The 17,858-nt window shown below is 39.3% G+C and overlaps 1 protein-coding gene across 2 annotated transcripts in view; it reads right to left on the bottom strand.

Annotated features, from left to right (window-relative positions):
* The window catches only part of LOC147054750 (leucine-rich repeat and fibronectin type III domain-containing protein 1-like protein), a 91,058-nt gene extending 78,098 nt beyond the window's left edge, over positions 1–12,960 (bottom strand). For both annotated transcript variants that reach the window (XR_015066744.1, XM_085917030.1), the window contains exon 1: positions 12,944–12,960. The gene's annotated coding sequence lies outside the window, so the exon portion shown is untranslated. The remainder of the gene's footprint in view (positions 1–12,943) is intronic.
* Between the last annotated feature and the right edge of the window lie 4,898 nt (positions 12,961–17,858).

Here is a 17,858-nt window from a genome sequence, read left to right as displayed (position 1 = left end):
ACATTGGCAAACATCTAAGCATTTAACAGTAGCTTTGTATAGCTGCACTTTGCTCAAGCAACTCATCTAAAGTGGACTCAAACTGAGGGCAGCTGCCTATTGAGAGCTCTTTCCCATATGTGCCTACAGTATGTACATACATGTCCGTATTTTAGGACATAGATGCAGCTGTATTTTGTCACAAACAACGCCAATAGAAAAATAAAGCAACCCAGCTGTCATCAGCAAGCCCTGCAATAAATATCAATTTGTGTATAATGTTGACTATATTCATATGACAACGTTAGGAAATGTCAAACGGATGTGTATCTATGTTGCCAATATTAAATCAATTATGATAGCAAAACTACTCAACTACTGTCCTGAAGAAATGCTTCATACATTTCAGACACATTATCATGACATCCGAAATAAAAGGATGGCTATGATTTCAACCTAGATCGAAATGTTGCATATTTCAGTGAGGGGGGGCTAGGAATTGGCACATTGACTTGTCCAGGTTAAAAAGACCAGGCCCATTTTTATAGTCCAGCCCGGCCTGACTCAAGCCATGAAATATTTAGCCGTATGGGCAGCTTGATTTAGTCGTGCAATACTGCAGATCTCGTTCATTTAAATTTCTACAGACATTTAAAAACTATACATATGTAGGTGTTACTACTACACCAGACAAAAGTTTAAACGAACTGATTTATACACATAAATGAAATCATCCAACAGTAAAAAGAAAAAACAACTAAACCATTCTTTCTGCTTGCTTTTCTCAGGAATAGGCTCGTAATAATGTTTATTAATGGACGATTAAATGTATGCAATATGTAATGTATGAATGTATGCAATTCATGTAAATTTACTTAAGGAAAATACAATAGATGAATATTTGTATTTCTAATTGCAGTCAACCTACAGTATTGGCCTATAGCAACAAAACCAAGCCTTTCAAATGAAATACACATTCACACATTTTGTCTAAAAATATGTTAATAAAATGACAAATTCTGTACATGTATTTACAAATATGGCATAATGTCCTGGTACCAACTTAATCCAAGCTTAAGTGCAATTACAAATACATAATTGTTCATACATATCCACTCATATATATTATTTGGGGGGATAATCATATATTATACCAGAAGTTGCCCAGAAGAGTGCTCATCATTATGAAATTGACAGTCCGGTCTACTGATTAAAAATAATAACAACTTTCCCTGTCTAATATTTTACTTAATACTGTGAACAGACAAACAAACAAGAACATTTGCATAAAAACAGACTTGCAACTCCCACAGTAGAGATAAACACATATTTATGACACATGATTCTCCAGCAGGAGCTTGGGGTTCACAACGATTACTCGCCTGCGACGTCAATTATCTTGAAACGACAACGAAACAAAGATGTCATATTTCCCCCTTGTAACTGCAATATTACTTACTTAGATCTTGGAATTCCACTCAAACTAAACGCGCCCTCAAAGGGTTCATACAGATTCTCACACATCATATACCTTTGATAATAATAGGAATGAAGCAACTATGTGATGTGAGAAACTGAAAATTGCTTGTCTATTCCATAAGCGATGTAAGTGAAAACAAACAAGTCGGTGGTGTAAAATAAACTCTTGTTATTTATAATATAATTGTTATACAATTTGTAGTGTATGACCACTTCCAGGAAAATGTGTAAACTTTTTCTTGAGGATTAATTGGAGGAAGAAACAAGTTTATGCTTTTCTTTTTACTTTGTGCACCAATTCAAAATCATATTCTCTCCCAAACACATTTCACTTTTAAGAATGTATGTATTAAGATTGTGAACATTAGGATTTGCAGCTAATTAAAACATCAAATTAACCATAAAGACATTAGAAAATTGACATAATCAATTAAATAGAATAAAGTTGGCCTTATAAAATGTCCTATGTCTCAGAATCAGATCAGAATCGCCTATATTGTCATTTTAATTTACATTACAACGAAATTTGGGTGCAACCCCAAGAAGTGCTTTGCAAGTTGACAAAAAATAAAATTGTGTGATGAAAAAGGTCAATTCACCCTAGTGACCATCAATATGCTTAGGATCCATTAATCATAGAAATATATTTTTATAAATATATAAATAAATATATATTATATATATATATATATATATATATATATATATATATATATATATATATATATATATATATATATATATATATATATATATATATATTATTATATATATATTATTATTATTATTATTTATATTATATAAATATATTTTTATAAATATATTTTTTTATATTCACACATACTGTATATAGCTCTTCATTCTGACCCGTTTCAAAACAGCAACCAAACATATACAATCATCTACATTCATGGTGCAAAAGATCTGCTTTGTGTAAAACAATTGCATCTTACTGCTGGGAAAAAAAATGATATCCCATTACACATGTTCCATTGGTAAGCGAGAGCCTGACCGTGTGAATGAAATGAGAAGTAAGCTCAAACGGCATCTGTCTCGTTACAAAGCTAGACAAAGAACAAAACGTCACTTTGTCCTTGCATGATGTGACCTAATTATTTCTTATATAATGTTCTTAGTTCATGACTCACTCTCTTTGGGGGTTGGGGGGAGCCCATTAAATTATTATCATCTTAACCTGCACAGTGACTGGTGAGGAGCGGACCCAGCAGCAATTGTATCTCCAAAGGGAAGAAGGATTGAACATCTTCCATTTTTTACAGTATTATTATCTGATGGCCGCTTGTAACAGCTGGCAGCTCAATGACCTGGCAGCTGGGAAAAAGACTTCAACATCTTTAGTTGTCACACGCATACCGACACGTACACTGCCTGCCTCAAGCCTGTAAATACTGGACCCTTATTTACCTGTAGCGCCATCCCACGAGCACACTAAACACGGTGGATGCTTTTAAATCCCTGTCAAAAAACGTGGGTGTAAAGTGTGCCAAAAACTGGACACAAATCACCCATTGAAGTTTATCTTACAAATGTTAGTTTTTAATGGCAGTCTTCCAAGCTTCTCACTTTTGACCTTTGGCTTGGGAGACTAATTTGTACTTGACTATAAACTGATTTATTGGGTAGTTAACACATCAGTGGAGAACACTTCCCAAGCTCTAAAGGGGCATCTTCATGTGCAATCAGAAATGTAGCAAACTGAGTGGAAGTCCCCTGCCAGATGTCTGACCTCATACCGCCTCGATGCAGGGTGTTACTCATCACGGCTCCGATGAGTTTTCTTGTCAACATTCTCTTCCAATATATACTCTGAGGAATAGATACTGTCTACCTGTACAATGTCTATCCATCCATTTTTATACCTCTTATCCTCGTCGGGATTGAGAGGTGCTGGAGCCTATCTCAGTTGACTTTGGGCAGAAGACAGACTTCACCCTGAACTGGTTACCAGTGAATCACAAGGCACATATACAGAGAACGATTCATACTATCATTCATACTTGCCTGCACAAACATCAGGCACGATGACATCAGCGACGTCCCCTTTACTTACTATGTGTAACAAAGTTACAATCCAGTCACAGGTCATGGGTCCTCTGATGGCATAAATACCCAAAACTCACAACTATAAACACCCAAGAATGTCTATGAACATAACATTGATGTATTCTGAAGTGGATTTCTATAGGATCTCTTTTAAGTTTGTCTGAACATTTTGTGGAAGAGCACCAACTTCAGTGAGGGTTGCAGAAGAGATTTTAGTGACCATTGTGTTTTTTGAAGGGTGTCAACAATTAAGCTTAGGTGTGTATTTCTATTCATATGTGTTATAACGTGTCACTTTCTAGAAATTGATGAGGAATAACAGCCTCAGTGCAATAAACTGCATAAATAATATAACTGCCACATATACTTTGCATATTGTAAACTTTACAATTTGACTTCAGCACTCATCATAAACAACTTAAGCAGTTGAACTTAATTTAGATTGTGCAAACAAATTATGCAATTGAACTCAAATTAGATCAAAAGGGGCCGCTTAACTGCACAAAATCACTCTGACTTTGGTTTAAAAAGCTAAATGCAGTAATTAATTCAATTTAACCTGTGAACAAACAAAATGTTTTAAATGAGCTCAACAAGACTAATCTGGTCAAATACTCTGGATGAGCCGATTGAGTTTTATTGGATTCTAAATGAGGTCCTAAAAATATGCTTGCAAGGTGTGAAATTTATGAGCAAAGGAAGAAGTGGTACTTCAAGCACGAAGCAATATCGGGCTGTTGCCATACTGATTCCTTCCTTGTCTCTCTCGCAGACACAGACCTTTGCAGCTGTCAATCAAACCATCATCTAATATGCATCAAGAGCTGCACGCATGCCTGAAAATTAGGGGTGGTTTTTTTTTCCTGAGTTTGCATGTGAAGAAGCCTCACATATTTGAGTGGAACTTGACAGAAACAAAGAATACGTTGAGCACAAGTGTGTGCGCTGACATGTGCATCTATATTCAAAAGGAATCTAACCTACATTCTATTTTTGTAAAATAGCTACATACCAGCCATAGTAGATGTGTAGTAGCATTTTTCTTTATGAATTTTACCTAAAAAAATAAATAAATAAAAAACATTTAAGAAATCAGCTTTGTTTATTATATCAAATAGTTCTGGGTGATTTTTGTAATCTTCTTTGAGCTGAAGTCTTCTTTTGTTCTTTTAGGGCTTTTTTTGCAAAATGATTCTGAGATTATGACCTGCTAAAACGCATTTTGGCAGTACAGCGGGGCACTGCAAAAAGCTTCTGAGTTGAAGTTCTCAGCTCAGAGCTAAAATTGGACACTTTAATTTCCTCCCACATTCAAATCACATGTGTTATATTCGACACTAAAATGCTCTCAGATGTGTGAGAGAAAACTAATTAAGAAATAGTTGGTCGATCATGTTCAGCTATTACATTTGACTGGTCACTTATGTTGTGAGCTAAGTTAAAACATAATAAAATCGGATATTACATCCTGACAAGCTTTTCTGAGCGGTACAGTGATATAATTATCATTTCGTCTCATGAGAGGAGGCTGTAGTGTGGCACAATGACAGAACCGTCGATATGACAATGTCCAGTGCCAAGAATCCAATGTTGTACATCCGTAGAGAAATGAAAAGACAACAAAAACTGTTTACAAGATGAACAAATTGTACAAATATGGATGTCATAATTATAATCATAGCCAAGTTGTACATCTTAAAGCCCCTAGGTGTGAGTGCGAGTGCGGATGGTCTCTGTGTGCCCTGTGATTGGCTGGCAATCAGTTCAGGGTGTCCCCCGACTGCTGCCCGATGACGGCTGGTGATAGGCTCCAGCACGCCCGCGACCCCCGTGGAGACAAAGCGGTTCAGAAAATGGATGGTATTATAAACATAATATTCAAGGGCTCAATTGAAAAAAAAGCATTTTGCATTTTGTTTCCATAGATTAAGATCATGACGTGAGTAGCAGTCAATGCAAGTAAATTTATTCAAGCCATGCACATCTGTCTGCCATATAATCCAAAAACGAGATTAAAAATTCTAGAAAAATCCAACTGAGATTTACCGTAATATATTGTTCTTTGAAGCCTGCTTACACAGCTGTGTGCACATTCTGCATGCACAATGTACATAAAAGGACAGTGCACATGGCATCTAATTCTATAGGGGGCTCCCCAGAAGGTATAAAGCATGAATGAACACACGTCAACACAATCACATGGCAGATGTCACGTTGCTGGAGAATGCACCAGATACCCAACTTCTAATCAAAGACTTCCACAATGACAATGAGTGAGGTTACCACGGCCCTCTGGCTTTAAAATCTTATTACTACCAAATTAATGCCAACGGCAAAAGTACAAAGTTGTTTTGATTGCCGATCGGTTAGTCGGTTAGTTCGCAGGCTTCCACACAAAGGGCCTGATTTAAAAAGACTCCGAATAATAGGAACTAAATTGCATGTCCACTCTTAACATAGTGCCTGTGGTGTCGATGGACACGTTACATGTGATCTAGACTGAGCATGGGTGCATTCAGTTAGAAGTCAACTTTCATATCTTTCTGCGTCACCAATCAAGTTCACGGCTGATTTTGCACAAGCAGACCTTTAGTGAATGAGGCCCATTACCTCTTCTAGGAACTCAGTGTAATCAGACTGAAGCATAGCTGATCAAATAGGCCCTGCATTACTGAGACAACCTGCATAAGTCCCACGTGGGTCATATAGGTTCCGCTTTGCTGCTTCGTTCATTCAATTTAGTTTGATATAATAAATGAATAGAATATAGCCCATCTTTTCCTGTTTTCACACAAATCTGTTGGAATGTTACTAAACTTTCACAATTTTCATCTGCATGGATTCTCCTGTCCAAATTTCTGACACGCCTACCCCGTGGGAAAATGAGAATAAACATGGATATTTGCATCTACTCCTCCCAGTATTTTGCGCATTCCGGTAGAAAGGTGCGGAATTAATTTGTGGCCTTTTTTTTCCTTTTGGACAGATGCAATTGTGGGCTTGGTCAGTTAGTGGATCAGCTTCCACATTTGTGTACGCAATCAAGTGTGTGCTTGTTTTTTGGACTTTTAGACCTTTCATAAATCAAGCCCACAGACACATAATTTCCACAATATTTTGCAGTGTGATGGCAAAACCCCAATACATTGAGATGCAGGTCAGAATAAATAGGCACAACATTAAATGTGCATTGGAAATGGAGTGGAAGGGATAAAAGCTTGCTGCGTGTGCAGTTGGTTCACTTCATTATTATAGCATCTCCATTATGTCCATTAATGCTAGCAACGGGCTTGGCCATATTGGGGTCCCAGGTGACCTGGAGCCTATTCCAACTGACAATGGGCAAAAATTTGGTCAATTGGAATTTGGGACAAATTTCCCTTTTCAATTTTCCCAGGAAATAACACGTTTACTGAAGAGGATTAGGGCCAGTGAACAAAAAAAAAAAAGGGAGGGTGACAGGATTCTGACTTTTTTTCTCAGAAGTCGGACTTTAAAGTGGGAATTCACACTTTTGATATGAATACAGTACATCGGCTCAATTTTCTACCAATTGACAATTCACCAATTCACTGAGATGAAGTACCATTTACAGCTCGAGAAAAATTCTGTTCGCTTTTGGGACTGAATCTGAGCTTTTTGCATTTTACTCCAGCTGTGGCTGAAAAGAGGCTGTCAACACCGATCAAACCGCTTTTGGCTCCTGCTATCATAATTACACAAAGGCACATCATCATCAACAACTGTTTTTCCCCCTCAAATAGAACATGCCACTGTGACAGTACAAATTGCAAGAACTTGAACCAGTGAGACAATAGACAGATGAGGCGCAACATGATAACTCACAGCGCCCCGCTCATTAAATCGTCTGGGTTGATCAAGAGCATCCATGCAGACTTTCATTTAAAAGTTTATGCGAACATAAATGCGCATGCCATCAACCACGGGAAAGAGACTGAGAAGATGATACAAACAGTCACAGAGGAAAAAGTATAAAGACAAACTACATGGAAGAGACTTGGAGGAAGAGTGGAGTGCTCAAGTAGAGAAAAATGAATGAGTGAACTGATTGAGAAGGGGAGGAAAAGAGTGGAGGGAGCATCCATCCATTATGTGGCACTGTTTCTTTCTGACACTGGTAATTGATGAGGAGAGATAGACGGGTGAGCACACACTCCTTTTCAATCTATCTCCACTTGCTATCTGGCTTTTGCTTGTCAGGTCTGCTATGTCACCACGGTGGTTACAGATGGGATGGAGACAAAACTATCCACTGGAGAGACAAGTCACACATATTCAAAAACAGCAGTCTCTAAACCTTGTCTACCGAGTGTTCTAGTTTGTTAAACACAGAATCAGGCAAAAAAAAAAAACTGCAGCTGCTGTCCTGCCAAGTACTTTTCAGTGTCATCAAATCTAACAGCATGAACAGAAATGTAGTCCGATTTTCTTGACTTCACTGACTTTGTTTTTCTGTTTGTAATGTTCACAGTCGTTTGATGTAACTGCTCGTGATACCATGACCATTACTCTTTTTCCATTGGCTGATCCCGCCTGGTGAGCGCAGTGTCATCCCTTGTCAAAAGTAAGACGTACAATGTAGAATAGCACAAGCTTGAAGCGGCCGGATTAAGTGTTATTTTTGGAATAATCCGTAGAGCCACACATGCCTGCTGTTATTCTGATTCCGATATAATAATTAATTGTGCTTAAAGAGTAAGAATATATATTAATTATCTTTTATATGGATTAACATCGTAAACAATGGGTCGATTCATTGACGTTGCTCCTGCTCGAACACCTGCTCGACATAGTATCTGTGGAATGGCATCCGGGAAGAGGATTTCCAATCCCTCGAATGCAGACATACGCACTGAGTGAAATGAAATGACTTTACCCAGGTTAGCGCAGTTTCAAGCTGGGCAGTAATTTGGTCTGGCAATAAGTTGAGGGGAATGATTGGTCCCACCAAGAACAAAAACAAAATATCAAAGTGGACCCACAGCATGGTGCAACTGCAACCCAGAATCAAACTGATACAATAGCACAGTCATGTCCCTGAACCATTAAAGGGTCCAGTGCCTTTCTATCTTCAGCATGTTGTATTAACGTTTTGCTCCACAGTGGCTTTTAAATCTATTGCTTCTCCTGCTGCCGCAATTAAATCTTTTACTGCAGGCGCCTTCAATAGTGGGCATCAGTAATTATACACTATAACTGGTAATAATATAACCAGAGTTGTGGTCCCATTTGCTTGTGCTCTCTTGGCATTTAACTTGACATGAGTTGCAGGAGTATTTTATTCTCTTGTTCATAGATTATATGAACAGATATCAGTTTTTAACCCCAATTTACAGTCGTGGTACATCAAGAGACAAATGTATTACTTGGCTTTAGAAAAATAGCACTTTAATCTCTGTAGTACTATTAAAAGTGTTGCAGAAACCTTGCACAGAGCCTGATAATTATAGCTGGAGAACATCGGCCCACTTATTTACATACCCACTAGCTCAAGTTTGTGTCCAAAATGTTTTACCTTTAAGAAGGTGCATCCTAAAATCAGCTATTTTTCTTTCTACTAAGAGGCTCCAAAAAAATAAGGGTATCAAACTGTCATCCCCGGAGATGCATTTTGGTAACTTACAGGATGCAGTGCTTAGGCTGAGCAGTGATATATCGGCACAACACAGCACCTTTCTACGAGCATGCTGCTTGGCATTCAGCACACCGCTCACTCCCTTGTGCTCTCTGTCTCTCTTGGCATCAGTCCTTTCTCCACCTTTCTTTTTTTTTCTCCTCACACTCAGCACCATCTCTCAGTCGCTCTTCCTTGGCGAGCTGGAGATGTGCCAATGAGCCAGCATCTGTCATAGCGTGCGTGTAGACACACACGCACACACGCGGGCATATCGGTGTCGACATTTAAACCCCTGCTATAGTGGACATCGTGGCGCTTAGTTGAGACCATCGTGATAACATCATCTGGATTTACCGTACCAAAGCTTAAAACAATCACGGTCTTTATTCTTTTTTCCATTCGATTGCCGGTCTTTTCTTTTTCTTGATTCGACTTGCTTTTCAGAATTCTTTTCTACTTGTTCTACTCCTGTGTGTTTCGTTATGGATTCAAAACCCGCAAATCTCATTTGACCTTATGTTTTCTTCTCTCACACTCCTTTTCTTTCGCTCAGTATCATCTTCAGCTCACCCAGCACCATATTTTATATGATCTGACCTCAGTTTTTTAATAAAGTCAAATCCTCCTCATCATAACCATCATCAACAGCACGGCCTTCCTCCACCTTGCAAATGTTTACTTTCACTGCAGCTACATTACTTCCATCCCCGGCCATTTTTTTTTTAATTATTTCATTTCAAATGTGTTGAAATAGAAACATCACTGCAGGGCAGCAGTGCGTGCCTGATATTGGTCCTGCAGACCCGCAGCGAATGTACGTTACATGGCTTTCCTAAAAGTATAAAACAGTAGTTTGCCTCTTCTTATAAACTCACTGGATTTACTAGTGTATTGTAATTCTTCTTCAATACAGAACGAGATGAAATGCAAATTTAGAATGAAATCTTTGCAAGATTTAAATTGTGTTTGAACCAAGCTATTTTCGTGCAATGCGACCGTTACTTGATGCTGCGTTTTTCGCTTCGATGCCTCCATTTCTTTACTTTTATGTAAGCCCCTGATGAATAAAACCATCTCGCCTTCAACTTGAGCGATTGGTGTAGGTCGGAAAAGAAGATTTTTGCAGTGTTACCTTTACCCTAGTCACAACAGTTTTTCTTTTCACACAAATTCTGGTGAGAACAGGCTTCAGTTTTCCATGGCGATAGAGCAATTAATCATACATAACCTGTTTAGAATGTATTCCTATCTTGGGCGTCCTTATTAAATATGACATTGTCAGACACGGATGGATTTTGCAATAAGCCAAGTACAGAAGAATTTGTTAAATGTTGATGATAAATATATATATATATATATATATATATATATATATATATATATATATATATATATATATATATATATATATATATATATATATATATATATATATATATAAATACATATACATATATATATGTTATATATATATATGTATTATTTTTTATATTATATATAAATATATATATATATATAATATATATATATATATATATATATATATATATATATATATATATATATATAGAGAGAGAGAGAGAGAGAGAGAGAGAGAGAGAGAGAGAGAGAGAGAGAGAGAAATTATAATTATATATTCTAATTAATTACACTAACGACATATTGGCAGTAGGTACGTTTTTGCAAAGCCCATCTAGTCTTAAATCTGTTGTGATGAAACAAATAAAAAGACACTTAAACTGGGTTACTGTTATTAATTCATGTCCATTCAAATAATCTCATCCAGCATCTTAACTCATTGAACGTCACACAATTGGAACGTAAAACAGATTCTTGCTGTTTTGCTCCTGAGCTCCTACACTAGAATGGTTCCTAAAAGCATGAGAGTCAAGCTCAGTCAACAGGCCAGGGGAATCATTCTTGTATTTTTGTCATACGTCTAGTTAGGAAGTCCTGGTATAGCTGAGGAAAAATTGTGGTCCCGAGCAATCATTTATATTAGGCTAGTCTGGTCATGGTTGCGTGAAAGCTGGAGCCTATCTCAGCAGAAGAGTCAGGGTGACTGCACACTGGACAGGTTGCCAGTCAATCACCAGGAAACTAAAACAGGCCCACTGAGTGAGCTGGTTGCCACACCGGCTGGGCGGAAGTCAGCCAGGTGAAGCACTATACTACCAATAGCTCTCTTCCCAAATTCTTTGTTCAATTTACTAGACACTACACAAATGACTGGGCTCACACTTTATGCCATTTTTACAGTTGCACCAAAATGCCTTCTGGGATAGGCTCAGCTGTTGAGCAAACCAAATGCCATGGCACATGTTTTGGACCGAGTCACTTGTCTAGCCTTGGGTCAAGCACACATGCACAAAAAAACAGTCGCGAGTCAAGTGTTAAAATGCTTTGGAAATAAGAATGGGATGAAATGCTTTATTGACATCAACGTTAATTCTGTGTCATCATATGACGTTTCATGGTGGAAATCCCCATGGAATTGCAAATAGAGCCATTTAAGTCCAAGCAAATCGAGCAGGTAAAGCAAAACTGACGCGCTGACACTGCAATGTATATTGTTGGCTGTGTGCTGCTCTCACTTCAGTTTTATGTGGTTTCCTATATTCTCTGTCCGTCTCTTTGCGGTGCAGCAAGAGCCATTACCCAGCAGACCATTAGATAATATCAAAGAGTAGCTACAGCACAGCATTGTTTTGTATAGTTGCCCCCTATAGCACTCTGCTGCTCGGGCTTTTAATGCAAGCTGCAATACTTGCCAGTTGTTGATGTTACTCTCCTGTGTCTTTTTGGCTGCCTCCACCATTAAGCCCCCAGCGACCACCTCCACCCCCTATTCCATTTTATGATTATCCACTACCATGTTCCCTTGTTTTTGCCACTCACCTTTCCAGCAGTCCTCCCTCTCTGCTACCATTATGCCCACCCATCCCCGCCCATAAACACATCTCCCCTATCACTTGGACCATCTCCGCTCCCTTGAGCTTCTCTGTATTCCATCTGCCCTCTTCCCCTTACGACTCATTTTAAGTCAACTCGGGTCTCCTCTTTGCTCTGCACAGCCTGGCTCTTGTCCTCTTGGGCACTTTGCCTTTTAACTTGTTTAATTATGCCCTCAGCAATACGCATACTATATATCCTTACATTCAAGCCTCTCTCTGCAAAACGCCATCCATCCAGTTGTTATACTGCTTAGCCACATAAAGCTTTATTGCAGACATGACTGAATGATGGGCTGAGTCGACCCTTGACAAGTCACTCGCAGGCAACATATTGGCATATAATGGTTCGCACTCGTATGGAAAATTTGTAGCCTTCAATTAACCTCACATACATGTTTTTGAAGAATGTGAAGAAGCTGCAGTCACCTGCAGAAAACCCACACAGAACATATAAACTCCACCAAGACCAAAGCCAGGATTCAAACCCAGAACTCAAGAACCACGAGGCAGACATGCTAAGTAGGATTCTACTATGATGCGCACTTTGCAAAACTCTCAGTAAAAAATTATAAATGCGGCACAATTCCATCCTTTCAACCACATTTAGTCTTACTTCTAACCTCTTTCCATAGCCCCATATGGCTGCAGTCTACAAATTGGATATCATCTCATCTCGGCTATGTAGTAGAGAACCCTAGCGCCATTATCTCCCCATCGCATCTCCTCTGGTTCCCTCACATCCTCTGTGTGCATTACTCTGATGGAGAGTGGGGAAATTGCGCAATAATCAGATGATTGAAAGTAGAACTGGACACATTATATACTGTACCTTTGCGTCTCCCTCGCCTCCTTGCTGGTGGTGGAGGTTATCTCTCCAGTTATCTCCACTCTTAAATTAAGCGCACAATTCCTCTCAGCTAAAATTGCGTGAAATAATCCCACTCCTGATCAGAAGCATTCTTTGGATACAAAAATAGTCAATGTCCACTTTTTCTATTTTCGTGCTCTCGCTCTTCACTTGCACGACGCGTACTTTTGGGGTTGTCGGGTGCCACGTGAAGCCGGGGATCAGTCGAGTTTAGATAAATGAGGTGCAGGAGCCCACAAAAACCCAGCGTCCGCTCGAGATCCACCGGGACACGGTTTATAAACAGAAAACGCGCCGCTAAATCGGCGCACCGGTGCGTTCGTGGACAGCATTTGCTCTCCGCATGAGCTCCCCGCGCCCCCTTCTTCCAATTGCCCGTTTAAAGGCAAATATCCAATTGCGTATTATCCCTGGCAACCACCACTTGGTTAATGGGCAATGACAAAGCAATGACAAGGGTAAAGCTTGAAGATCAATTCCTTCCTAAAGACAGTCGCGTGTTTGTTTGTCACCTTTGGGTGGCCCTATTGCGGCTCCTCGCTTTCAAATCCAAGTGCATGGCTGTCCCAACAGCAGAGTCCTGCCATCTGCAGCTTTTTCAACACCTTTGGTTAAATGATAACCTCCCGGTGGCGCTTAATAGATTAGGTTCCGCCACAAGGTTATCCAGAGAGATCTCTCCCAGGAGTCGTTGCCCTCTTTCCGCCTCACAAGTGACTTTGGTCTTGACCCGTTGTCTGTCCGCACGGTGAGGAAAATTTATAGCCAACGTTGACCAATATGGTGCAGCCTGTAGAGTAATGATCCACAAATACTAAAAATATAGATATATATGTCCCTTTGTAAGCAGCAGTGAACCCTTCGCGCACGGTCTCATCGCTGATAGAATGGGATTTGCTTCGACACTGTGAGCATCCTAAACGGCCCCGCCCGCAGTTACTTTCACACAGTGCGGCTGTGGGCTTTGTCCCGGTAGCCGATGCACGCCTACAAGCCCCAACCCAGTCTGTGTCCTCCCCTCTGCGTCCGTCTGTCGATGCGCTGCTGCTGGCGGATTGCGCAATGATTAATTGATGCAGGGCGTTTGCCTTGAACGGGTGTTTTTAGCCTCTATGGGCAAAACAGCAAAACCCTATCCAGGTCTAGCGAACAGCAAATGTTGATTTTTTTTTTTCATGTTCATTTGACTAAACTTTCAAAGTAGAACGAGGGAAAGCAGAATGTATTACAATTTACGTACTGGATTTGGCTTGAACAACACAGTATTGTAAAAGTGGGATATACTTAAAAAAACGGACCTAAAAAGTGGTATGGAATTAAAGTGCAAGATTACATCAAATCCAAAGGTCATCCTCACAATTGTGCCACTTACGCCACTAGGGGCTGTAGATGAGCTATTTTCCTCTTCTGAAATTTTTTAATCGGCATACTGACATTTAGTTCTTTGATTAAAAGTAATTGGTAGAAGCAGAGTTATGCAGATGGGATTCCCAGTGAGACAGATGAGGCTTGGTCTGTACAATAATAGCGGTGATTAGTGCAATCACAAATACCCTGTCATGGCTTTCAACAGATGCTGCATGTCTTTTTTTTATTTTGCCCTTCCATTATCTGATTATAGCAAGACATTGAGTAATTTACATGGAAGAAAACATAATTTGAAGATTAAAGCTAGCTAATAAAGCCATGAAGGTGATCCAAGAACAGGGGGAAAACATCTTATCTCATGCAACACTCAAATAAATTCATGATGCTGATTAATAGGTGTATTAGGTCAAGTGAATTTGTCTATTCATTTGAGAAAATTATTATGGTGAAATGCCCATTGTGTGTGGTTAAATTCTAATAACAGCATTGGCTACATTTTGGTCACAAGAATCAAAATAGGTCAATAGTCTTGCTTTTGATCGCTTCAGTCTACATCATGGTTCGACTGGTCTGAACTCTTAAGGGAAAAATCATATTTGGTCATCTGGAGCCCTTTAAATAAAAAAAGAAATCTGACCTAAAAGACAGTCCAGAAGAAATGGAGCCCCGAGTGGTTTTAAAGTTAAGTCTGGGAAACTATAAATAACCTCTTAATACCCATAACCTGAAGAAGTGCAAACATAAATGCACTTATGTTTAGTTAATCATATTACAATAAAATACCACATTACTCATCCTTGAAGGGGAGTGATATAGATAAAATGATATTAATTAAAGTAATTAAAGTTCTATGTGACAGGGTGGCAATTCTGCAAAGATAGACATAAAGGCGTGCACAAATCTCAGTCAAATCTATTAACACTAATAGATTTGACTGAGTGTCGCACTTGGGCACATTGCAGTTGGAATAAGTTCAATTGGAACTCGTGACTTTTTTCCTCATTGGCTTCTGCTGGCTACACAAATACATCAGCCTTAGATATAAGAGTTAAAAAAAGTTTGGAGAACAAAAAGAAAACAGCATATACTTCGAGGGCAAAGAGGGCCGTAAGAGAGAAAAAGCAATATTGCAATATTTCTTTTAACATAGTAGTGAAAGGGTTTTGTTACTGCCATTTGTTAACAAATGAAACAGCCGCCATTGACTATTTGAAAAATAATAAAACAAGTTGAAGTGTATGCGCGGAGCGCTCTTCAATAAGACCACACAAAATGGAAAATAGGAGGCAAAGTGAAGAGGAATAAAAGCGCAGCTAAAAACTCCAACAGTGGATTCAGCACCAGGGACAGCTCAGTTGCAGGAATCAGCCGTACAAGGCGGAAAAGCTTTATCCTCAGAGAAAAGCCAAAAGCGCCTCTCCTCTCAACATGCTCTGATATATTTCACTCTAATTCTCTTGCTACGTCCCTTATACACGAGCACAACCACACAAGCACACTCATGCTTATCCGTGTTACGTCTCCTGCTCCACCTTTTCTCACATAACGATTCGGCCATGCTTGTTTCGCTAACTAACCCTCCACAGAATGTACTCCTGTCATAACTCCGCCTGGTGGTGAGTTGCTTTGTGCCTAAAATGAGTTCGAAATAGCAGAATTCTAAAAAGCCTTGGGAAGAACTGTTTTTTTTCTTCAAAATGTCTAAAATGAGTCATGGAGAAATTTTCAATGTGAACAGACTGAGTGATTTGTGAAGTTGAGGCAATAGAAATTGTCAAACAGCATTTATGATCATTCAACCAGAAAACAGAGTTCATGACGTCAAACAATTATAAAGTGCATTAAGAATATTGTAATTCAGCTATTGGAAGTGGTGAATCTTGCTTGTGAACAACAGAGGAAGCTCATTTCACACCCTTTCACGTCTGTCCAATTAACATGTTCACCTGTTGAATGTTCCTGTTATTTTTAAGCTTTTCTCATCTTTCCCAGTCTTTTGTTGCCCCAGACCCAGCTTTTGTAGGAATATGTTACAGGCATCAACTTCAAATCGATTTGGAAAAAAACACATTTAATTTAGCAGACGAAAAAGATGTGTTCTGTTTTTATTGGTATTTTACACAAGATCCTAAATTCATTTGAAGTGGGGTTTGTACAATTGCAAAAAATTCAAGGAATTCATCAGTTACAGTGTCAGAGAATCAAAGATACGGACAAATCTTTTCACGTATGCGGCAAGACCAAAAACCAACATGGAATACCCATTGCATTCACTCTCTCAGGCAGCATTGCATTAGAAACTGGTATTATTGTGTCATGTGAGATCTTGAACACTTCAGAAAACCATTGCTAGTTAACACAGTTTATCACTTTATCTACAAATGCAAATTAAATTTCCACCTTGCAAAGAAAAAGCCATATATCACCAACAGCCCAAAATGTGTCTGGCTTCTCTGACCCCAACCCCATCTTAGTTGAACTGAGCCAAAGTAGAATATTGTCCACATTTCAAATAGATGCTCCCTGGGCACTTAAGCAGCCCCCTGCCCTAGTGGGTGCCATTAACACTGTGATGGATCAAATACAGATGCCAATTTTTTTTTTGTACATGTGTACACGAGAAAAAAAAAAGATGATTGTCTTCATCTTAAACTGTACGGTCTCTTAATATTGTGAAATTGGACCGTTTTAAAAATATTGGAATTGTTTTTAAGTGTGGACTGATGGAAGGGTGATAGAGTGCAGTGGATATAGTGGAAGCAGACTTGGTTAATGTGTTTATCCCAGGGCTCAGGATGAAAAGAGTGATGGGAAAGAGATAAGAGGAAGAGCAAGTGAGAGAGAGAGTCACCGAGAGAGAGATAGAGAGAGACAGAGAGACAGAGAGAGAGACAAACAGAGAGAGAGAGAGAGAGAGAGAGAGAGAGAGAGAGAGAGAGAGAGAGAGAGAGAGAGAGAGAGAGAGAAAGAGACAGAAAGAGAGAGACAGAGAGAAAGAGACAGAAAGAGAGAGAGACAGAAAGAGAGAGACAGAGAGAAAGAGACAGAGAGAGAGAGAGACAGAGAGAGAGAGACAGAGAGACAGACAGACAGACAGACAGACAGACAGACAGACAGACAGACAGACAGAGCGAGAGAGAGACAGACAGACAGGGATAGAGAGACAGCGCGAGAGAGGTCAATAGGGAAAACTTGGCAGAGTGACATGGAAATGGAAGGACTCCCAGGGAGAGGGCAACAAAGAGGTTTTATTTGCTCATTTTGTAGTCTGAACACTGTCAATTTGTTACAGGTCAGTCAGCTCTCAATCCAGTACACGCCATTGGCCACCGTTATAGGGAAAACAAGGTTGTCAATCGTAGGTTATCCTTGAGTTCATCACCAAATACAATATGAAAAGTGAAAGTAAATTAGTCATTAACACTACTTTATTTGAGAAGCAGAATTAACCTTTTGCCTTTTGTCAGCTGGCATTTGCTCTCACCCACCTGTAAGACTGCAAGATAAG

This window comes from Syngnathus leptorhynchus, chromosome 7 (assembly GCF_054491065.1).
Source record: "Syngnathus leptorhynchus isolate UIUO chromosome 7, UIUO_Slep, whole genome shotgun sequence".
NCBI classification, from domain to species: domain Eukaryota; kingdom Metazoa; phylum Chordata; class Actinopteri; order Syngnathiformes; family Syngnathidae; genus Syngnathus; species Syngnathus leptorhynchus.
This window is presented reverse-complemented; position numbering and strand designations above follow the sequence as displayed.